We start from the raw sequence: 9,278 nt of genomic DNA on the forward strand, positions 1-9,278 counted from the left end.
ATGAGGTTTGAGAACAACTTCCTCAGTGACAACATCACTATCTGCTTTACCTTCTTCAGATATTTTCTTTGATTTGTGTATTATAGTTTTGGTTGGAGGGGAGTAACCAAAAACTACCGTGTTCCAAACACAAGCATCTAGTTACCAAAGAAAAGCCTTCATCTTTGCTTTCCAAGCGCCATAGTTCTCACCATCAAAGTATGGTGGATGTGAGATTGATCCAGCTGCTCGATCCATCATAGTAGTCCCTAGGATCACTCTAAATAATTTTAGAGAACTGCTCTGGTGCCAATTGTAATTGTAAATCTGGATGGATTAAGGTTAAAATGCAATATGCAGGATTGAAATGTTTCAATCCTGATTTTTTCACAACAAAAATAAAAAGAGTAAATAAGCAAAGCCAAAGGATTTGTACAAAATCTCGCACGAGGAAAAAACCCTCCTCACAGGAGAGAAAAACCTCAAGGCACACAGCCAATTTCACTAAAAACTTAGGGACATAATACAAGACTCAATTGATACTTTCTTACACCACAACAGAAGCTTGATCAAATATTCTTGTCTTGTAGACCACGTCCTCTTCACCTTCTCTTGGATGAACACCGATTCACGTAGGTTGATGATCTTCCTCACAGGCAAAGCTTACACAAAGTTCATGATGAATGAATGATGTGTTATGCTCTCAAACTCTCACCTAGATAAAGCTAAGAACCTAACAGTCTTTTGTTCCTCCCCCTTGACCTTATAAAACAATCTCACAAATATCATTAGCGTGCAAAAGGTCTTCCATAAAACTCCCAACACAACCCCTTATATACTAGGTTAACTCCTTTGCCTGATAAACAAAGAGATTGGCCTTAATTAAACCTCTTCCTTATTTAAGACTGTAGATTTGAATAGACTCCTAGAATCCCACACCAAATCAATCTTTAATAGGGAACACAAATCCTATATGAATGCAAATGATTCTTACCAGAAAAAAACTTTGCCGTGTAATATTGATCAATCATGCTTCTCATTTAACCCAAGCTCCAACCTTTGCAAGTTATAATTAATCCTAAGACTAGGAAATAGCCAACTTACAGACTCTTTACATTTGCTAGGAAATAGCCAACTTAATTACCCTTTCAGATAGGATTAGCAATTTAGCTGCAAAAACATAAACAACTAAATAAAAACAATGTCTAAAATGCACCTGCCAATAGTTATATATATATATATATATATATATATATATATATATATATTACAATACAATACGCAGGTAAATACAGCACAGCAGCTAGTAGAAATTAGAATCATCAATCTGAATCAGGTCAGCAATAACACCTATGACTTCGATCAAAATCTTGGCATGCTCTTGACTGCCCCGCCGTCCCATTCGGTGGGAAAAGGTCGCAAGAGAAGCGCGTCAGTTGGGAAGTATCCAGTCCAAACAACGTAGTATTATACCTAAAAAAACCCAACAGCTTCAGCCACAGGCTCCCCGACCCATAACAACTTGGGGAAGTGGAGGAAGAGGAGGAGGAGATGATCAGATCGTTGGCCACGTCGGTTCCGACGTACGACCTCGCCATTACCACCGAGAAATCAAGAGTAGTCTGGTTCATCTTACTTACATAGATGGGAGGCAACGGCGCCGTTCCCAGCTTGAGATTGCTGTCGCTTTCCTTGTCGTAGACGTCGCCGTAGAAGATATCGGCTTGAAGGTTCTCGTAATACAAGTCCAGCTTCCGGTTGGGATTTATAGCAACCAGCGTCAAGTCCCACGTGGCGGTTAAGTAGTCGCTGCTGGATGTGTCGGTGAGTGGGCACGGCGACACGGCTACCAAGTCGACCCGGAACTCAGGGAATTCAGGGCTGAGCTTCGCGTCACGCAATAAAGTCCACGCCAAGGCTGTGAAGAGAAAGATTGCCAATAGTGCGGCGAAGCAGAAGAAAACAATTTTACAAAGCGGCCCGGCGGAGGAAGACTTTGCCATTCCCATTCGATCCGTTAATTTCACTATCCTATAGCCTTATTCTGCAGAAGCGATCAGACCAACCGAAGGAGAGAGAGAGAGAGAGAGAGCGAGAGAGAGAGATGGGGATGGGATTAAAGCAGAGGGTGTTGAGCATGTAAATAGATAGGTGTTTCCAAAGCCTAAAGTTGCAAGGATTTCCAGTTCCAGTTGAACTCGGAGTTTACTGTTTACCCAACATGACCACTCTATTTTTATAAACCTGTTTTGGACCAATTTTAAATAAGGGAACTTTAACGAAAAGCTCCAGGTACTGTTTATTTTAAGGAAAAATCATATTTTTACACTAAAAAGTCAATCCTGATATTATTCAATTTACCCTTTATTTTGTCCTTATCGTTAAAACTCAAAGTTTTCAAACATTTTTCATTAATTTTCCTTTTAAATAATCCAGTCCTACCAATTTTAATACGCTTTATACCCGTTTATTTATTCATTCTAAAGCGTTAATATAATTAGTCAGGTTGCTCTCTCTGTCCTCTTGCGAATCTGGCTAGGTATCGTTCGCAAATCTACTTCTCGTTGGTATCACACAATCGTCTCAACTCGTGTATTTATCGAATGTAGCAAAATATTAACCCTTAATTTTAGAAATATTTGTTTTTATAAAAACTTTCAAGTATATTCAAAATCTCACTTAAATAGACACTGATGAATCCATATTATACCATATATTTTACCCTAATCTTAATTATAATTTATTAGTTTATTTAGAAGAATTTTGATACTTTGATATGTATTTTCAATGTAGAACATTCGACTTCTTCTGGAGCAAAAAGTGATCAAATAGATGAATTTTTGAGTGATTCCAACTGAAGGATGTTCGTGAGCCTTTTAAGATAATTGTATCAAAGTTTCATATTTTTCTACCAAACCGTTTAACCGTGATGATGAAATAAAGACCCAGCGCGAAACGTTTATGTACGTTTTGGGTATTTTGAAGGTCAAGATGACTTATTTTGAAGAAGATTCCTTCTGAGGATTTGTCAGGGACGGCTCAAGCTTTAAAAAGAGATATTTTGGGACCAAATCAGAGTTGATTTGGTCGGTCAAAAGTCTGATTTTCTGAGAATTCCGAATTTCAGTTTAAATAGGAAACATTTTATTTCCTAGTTATCTTATTCTATTATATTTCCCAGTTTTTAGAAGACATTTTCTAAGTAGGATTTTATTTTGTAATAGTATAAATAAGGCTATTTAGCCATTAGGAGGGGATCAATTTGGAGAGACGCATTAACTTAGAAGCTTTTGCCAATTCAAGTTTATTTTCAAGGTGTTTTTTTATCTATGTTCTTAATAATATTTTGTTTTATGATTATTCGTAACTAGTTTCGTTTGTTATGGCGAGGTCACGAGTCTTAGCAAGAATATGTAGTTTCTTTTCAATTTACTTATGATGTTATGCATGCAGGTTTTGAATTATTAATCACCGTGTTTATACTATCTAATTGTCCTGATGATTGGCCACCATTTGGATATTTAGAAAAATAATTTGATGCAATTTTGGCAGAGGGATGTCCCTAGAATTGGCATTGGCTTCTTGTGGTTAATATGTGTAACTTAGGATAGATGACACTGTGAACACAGAAAATTCCTGAAACGAAAGAAACAAGAACAACGTGCACAAACAAATATTTGTATTTGATGGTTTTTGGGTTACAATCTCTCTCTAATTTGATCCTCTGATTCGATCTCCGTAAGGCGTTAATTTGTGGATGTTTCGTTGATCCAAGGGCCGTTGAGGCTTGATCTTTGGATGAACTGTTGGAAGTTTCTTCAATGGGCCGTGGGCTTGATCTTTGAAGGTGGATTTGAGCGGATCTTCAAGGAGCCGTTGGGGCTTGATCTTGAGGATGAGTGTTTCTTCAAGGGCCGTTAAGGCTTGATCTTGAATAACGATGATGAACGGAACTTCAAGGGCTTTTGGGCTTGATCTTAAAGAACAGTGATGAACGGATCTTCAAAGGCTTTTGGGCTTAATCTTGAAGAACGGTTGGATGTATGGATTTGTCGACGTTGTTGATCCAAATGGTCGTTGGGACTTGATCTTGGATGAACGGATGATGAACGAATGAACACTTTCTTCAAGGGCCGTCGGGGCTTGATCTTGAATTGGTGTATGATTGTTGATCCAAAGGGTCGTTGGGGCTTGATCTTAGGATGAACGATGAACGAAGAACGAAGAACACTTTCTTCAAGGGCCGTCGGGGCTTGATCTTGAATTGGTGGATGATTGTTGATCCAAAGGACCGTTGGGGCTTGATCTTAGGATGAACGATGAACGAAGAATGAAGAACGCTTTCTTGATTCTTCGGGAACCTGGATGCTTGAGAGCTTCGAAGTTTCAGAGCTTCAGAGCTTGCTTAATGATTTTGGTTCCTCCCCCCAAATGAATGAAATGGGCTTGTATTTATAGAATTTTCCAAGGCCTAATTTTGAATATAATATCCCATATGAAATAAGTCGTTTCTGCCAGGTGTTGACACGTGTCCTATTTGATGACTTTTCCAACTCATTTCAATTTTCGTTGAGTCACACGCTACGTGTAAAATTTATGTAATACATGAGCGTTGACACTTTGATTTATCGGTCAACATTTATTTACCGAAATTTCGATGTCTACAAATGCCCCCACTTCAAGGCACGTCGTATACATGTGTTTGTCACGTGTAGGAGATGCGTTTTGAAATCCCTTATTGTAGATGTCGATCCAAAGGCCGTCGAGGCTTGATCTTGAATTGGGCTGGAGATTTCTTCAAGGGCCGTTGAGGCTTGATCTTGAATTGGGCTGGAGATTTCTTCAAGGGCCGTTGAGGCTTGATCTTGAATTGGGCTTGAGATTTCTTCAAGGGCCGTTGAGGCTTGTTCTTGAACTTTTGTTTGAAATTTCTTCAAGGGTCGTCGAGGCTTGATCTTGAAGGTTGAAATTGGACCACAAGGAGCTTCATGTGGTAGATGATCTTTGGCTTTGGTAGTGGGTGAATCGGCACATATTTTGTTGCGCTTGTTGATTTTCCACAGCTTTGATCTTGAACTGGGTTTGAGGATTTTCTGGATTCCTCCAATTGTTGATTTTCCACAGCTTATTCTTGAACTAGGTTTTGATTCAAGGGTGGTAGACACTTAATCTTGAATCGGACTTGTGATTTCCTCAAGGGTCGTCGATGCTTGATCTTGAATTTGGTTGGAAGCTTCTTCAAGGGCCATTGAGGCTTGATTCTTGAAGGTTAACTCGAACATATTGCAAGCAGGCACGAGGTGAAGGTGACGACTTGTTGCTTTGTTCAATCTTTCTAATTCACACCTGAGCAGTTTGGTCAGCGGTATGATCTTCAAGATTGATGAGGTTTTCTTCCAGTTGATGACTTGATCTTTAAGGATTTGATTCAAGGGTGGTGAATCGGCACGTGCAGCCCACAACGCCTAGTAAGTCGACCCAAGAATTTGAGGGTCAAAATGAGTTCACCGTCCAGATTGATTGCAACCCTGATGATATGAGATACTTTTGATTTTGAAGAAGTAGCGGATGAATCGGCACGTGCTTTGTTGTGCTTGTCTCCACATGCTTCAATGTATTATTTTCCCTTGCTTTATCTATTCTTCTGGCAGAATGTGGCATATGCTCGAGTTCCTCAGTTCGGACTCCTTCTGCTGAGTTGACTGTGCAGGCTGCATTCTTCTCTGCTTGTTTCTTCATGCAGATGTGGCAGCTTCTCGAGTTCTTCAGCTCGGACTCCTTCTGCTGAGTTGACTGTGCAGACCGCATTCTTCTCTGCTTGTTCCTTCTGCACGTTGTCTCCACATGCTGCAAGGTATCATTTTCACTTGTCTTATCTGTTCTCTAGGTAGATGTGACAACTTCTTTGGAAGTACAGCAACAGTGGGAGACGAGTACTAAAGAGCAGTGCTAGGTAGGCAATCAGGGAAGGGTTCCAAGCAGTCGGTTCCTTACTCGAGTTTAAGTGGAGGTTCCGGCATATTGCTTTCTTTATCCTTGTCTTTGCAGGTAAGAACAAGGACAAAGGAAATGACAGGGAGAGTGCATGATATGAGATACTCTTGCTTTCTACCCTGGTGATATGAGATACTTTTGCTTTGGAGTCATTGGCTTGCAGAGGTACCCCAAGGAATAAGGAACACTGAATGACTCGAGAGGTTTCGTTGGGAAAGCATTTTTTTGAGATAAAGAAAGGCTCTGTATGTCTGCCTTGCTATGGAAGGTGAAGGTGGACATTTATATGGATTAATAACTGGTACTGTTCTTTCACTCTTGTCGGCAACCGTTGGATGATTGAACAGTAAACTTCACGTGTTTTCTCCTTCACCGAAAATCTTCGACAAATTGCCCGTGATTTGCGCAAAGTTGAGTGTGCATATAACAGGTGTTGATGAGGCTGAAAAAGACTGGCGCCTCTTCGATATCTAGGATCGACGCTTCGACAAATTGCCCTTGATTTCCGCAAAGCTGAGTTTGCGTGTGGTGGGTGCCGACGCGTCTGGAAAAGCAAGATGCTTCTCCGATTTCTGAGCTTGCCTCTTCGATTTTTGAATGGCCTCTTCGAATTCTGAGCTTGCCTCTTCGATCTCTGAAATCTCGTCGAGTGCTGATTTTTTATAGAGGCATGCAGTTCGTTTCAAAGCACACTTGAATTTTCGCTTGTGAAAACTCCCCTCTTGTACTTCTAAGATCTTGATTTGTCCGATCTCTTCTTCCTTCAACACTTTTGAAAATGTCTGGACCTTCCGACCGTCGTTTTGACTTGAATCTTGGTGAAGAGGCAGTCCCGCCTTCTCCAGACAACATATGGCGCCCATCCTTCATATCCCCCACTGGTCCTCTTACCGTTGGGGATTCGGTGGTGAAGAATGATATGACCGCTGCGGTGGTGGCCCGGAACCTTGTCACTCCCAGAGATAATAGACTACTTTCCAAACGATCTGATGAGTTGGCTGTTAAGGATTCTCTGGCTCTTAGTGTGCAGTGTGCAGGTTCTGTGTCTAATATGGCCCAACGCCTATTTGCTCGAACCCGTCAAGTTGAATCATTGGCGGCTGAAGTGATGAGTCTCAAATAGGATATTAGAGGGCTCAAACAGGAGAATAAACAGTTGCATAAGCTCGCATATAGCTATGCGACAAATATGAAGAGGAAGAATAACCAGATGCAGGAATCTGATGGTTAGATTTTACTTGACCATCAGAGGTTTGTGGGTTTGTTCCAGCAGCATTTGCCATCGTCTTCTGGGGCTGTACCGCATAATGAAGCTCCAAATGATCAACCTTTGGCTCCTCTTCTTCCTGGAGTTCCACCGAGTGGTGTGGCTTCAAACAGTCAACCTCCGGCGCCTCTCATTTCTGAAGCTCTGCCGAGTATTGAGACACCACCTGAGCAATGAAGACTCCCTCCCGTTTGTTTGCACATTTGTAAATTTTTTTTTTTTTGTATGTAGAATGCAATTTTATGTAATCTTTCCGGAGAAATAAATAAAATGAACTTTATTTCTCTCAATGCAATTATTATATATATAATTTTTATACATATTACATTATATATATATATATATGCACACACCCACTATTTTTTATGTATATTTTGCTTTTCAGATGGTGCAATCCGCACCATCCCTTTCCTTTTTTTTTTAATTATTTTTTATTATTTATTTTTTAATCATGCACCACCCACTATTTATATATATATATATATATATATATATATATATATATATATATATATATATATATATATTCAGATGGTGCAATCCGCACCATTCCCCTTATTTTTTTTATTTTTTTTTCTTTCGGTGCTAGCCACCACCACTTTCTTTTGCATGCACCATTCCATATCTTTTCATTATTATTATATATATATATATATTATATATATATATTTTTTCTTTCATGGTGCTGGCACCACCTTTGCTTTTCCTTTTTTTTTTTTTATATTGTAATTTTATATGCACACATACATACGTACGTACATATATATATATATATATAGGGTGCAGGATAGGAGTTTGGAGGAGGAAGAAGAAGGAGGAGCACGGAGGAGGAGGAAGAAGGAGGAGCATGATGAAGCTTGAGGTAGTTGGTGGATGCTGAGGAAGAGGGACGAGCTGCTGTGGTGGAGGTACAACCATGGTTGGGTGTCGATAGTGGTGTGCTCACGGCTCTCGGATCTGAGGAGGATCAATTGAAGTTGGCGTCGGCGCCATCCATTACGACAGTCGCTCTTCCCCATGGAATCGACCACCAGTGGCACGCCGAACAACCTGATTTCTTGCACAGATTGCCCGGTGGCTTCGCCTAAGGATGTGCTAATGAATTTGCTCTTCCGCTGATCTGGGAAATCGACGGTGGTGATGGACGACTCCCCCCGAGCTAAAAACGGGTCGTCGACGAGCTGCACTTGCTGCTAATTAAGCTGCACCTCAGCGACGGCACCGCCCTTTAAAGGATCGAAATTAGGAGGCGAGAGGTTCATCTCGGAGATCATGCTCTCAAGCCACGCCGACAGATCTGCCAGGTTATAGTGAACGGTGTCAGAAGCACCTCCCTATTCGACAAAGTATAATCTTTTTTGTCCTGACTCACTGACTGGGTGAAGATAAACCCAACCTGTCTCATCCCCAAACCCATTGCTATAGCCTCCACCGCCTTTTCCTCCTCCGGGTCTCTGTAAAACACCAATTTGTCCTCCGTCCCCTGCTGCAGAGGCTCATAGATGAAATCCACCTCCATCTTCCCCTCCTCCGACACCGTCCCGTACATAAATCATCCCCGCTTAGTTGCGAAAGCCAGCGTATCATTCACATAATGCTGGAACGCATTAGCACAATCTCGATCGAACGACACCAGTTCACAGTGTGGGTTCTCCTGGCGCGTGACCTTCATCTGCTTGGCGATCAAATCATCCATAGTCATCTTCCTCCCGAAAGAGCCCGCTGGGTGGAAAGCCGGCCCGGCGACGCTGCGCTCACCGTCGTAAGCCAAGTAAACAATCGACCCATGTGCGAGATTCAGCGCCGTCAGAGACGTATTGGGATTCGCCATATCAGTGAATCGAGCAATTTCTTCCTGGGTTTTGGCCAAAAGAAGATTCTGACTGGTGGAGATTGTCTGGTTCTGGAAAGGGATTCGGAGCTGGGTTTGTATCAAGGATTTGAGTTCGGAGACGGTGGTGCTCTGTGGGTTCTCCACCGTGACTCGTTCAAGCCCGTCTCTGCTGCGAACTCAGAGCATCATCTTTGCGATTCGGCG

General features: G+C 41.4%; 1 pseudogene; it reads right to left on the reverse strand.

Annotated features, from left to right (window-relative positions):
* Positions 1–8,510: 8,510 nt before the first annotated feature.
* LOC126582527 (NPL4-like protein 1) lies at positions 8,511–9,278 on the reverse strand (annotated as a pseudogene).

Source organism: Malus sylvestris, chromosome 9 (assembly GCF_916048215.2).
Source record: "Malus sylvestris chromosome 9, drMalSylv7.2, whole genome shotgun sequence".
Taxonomy (NCBI): Eukaryota; Viridiplantae; Streptophyta; class Magnoliopsida; order Rosales; family Rosaceae; genus Malus; species Malus sylvestris.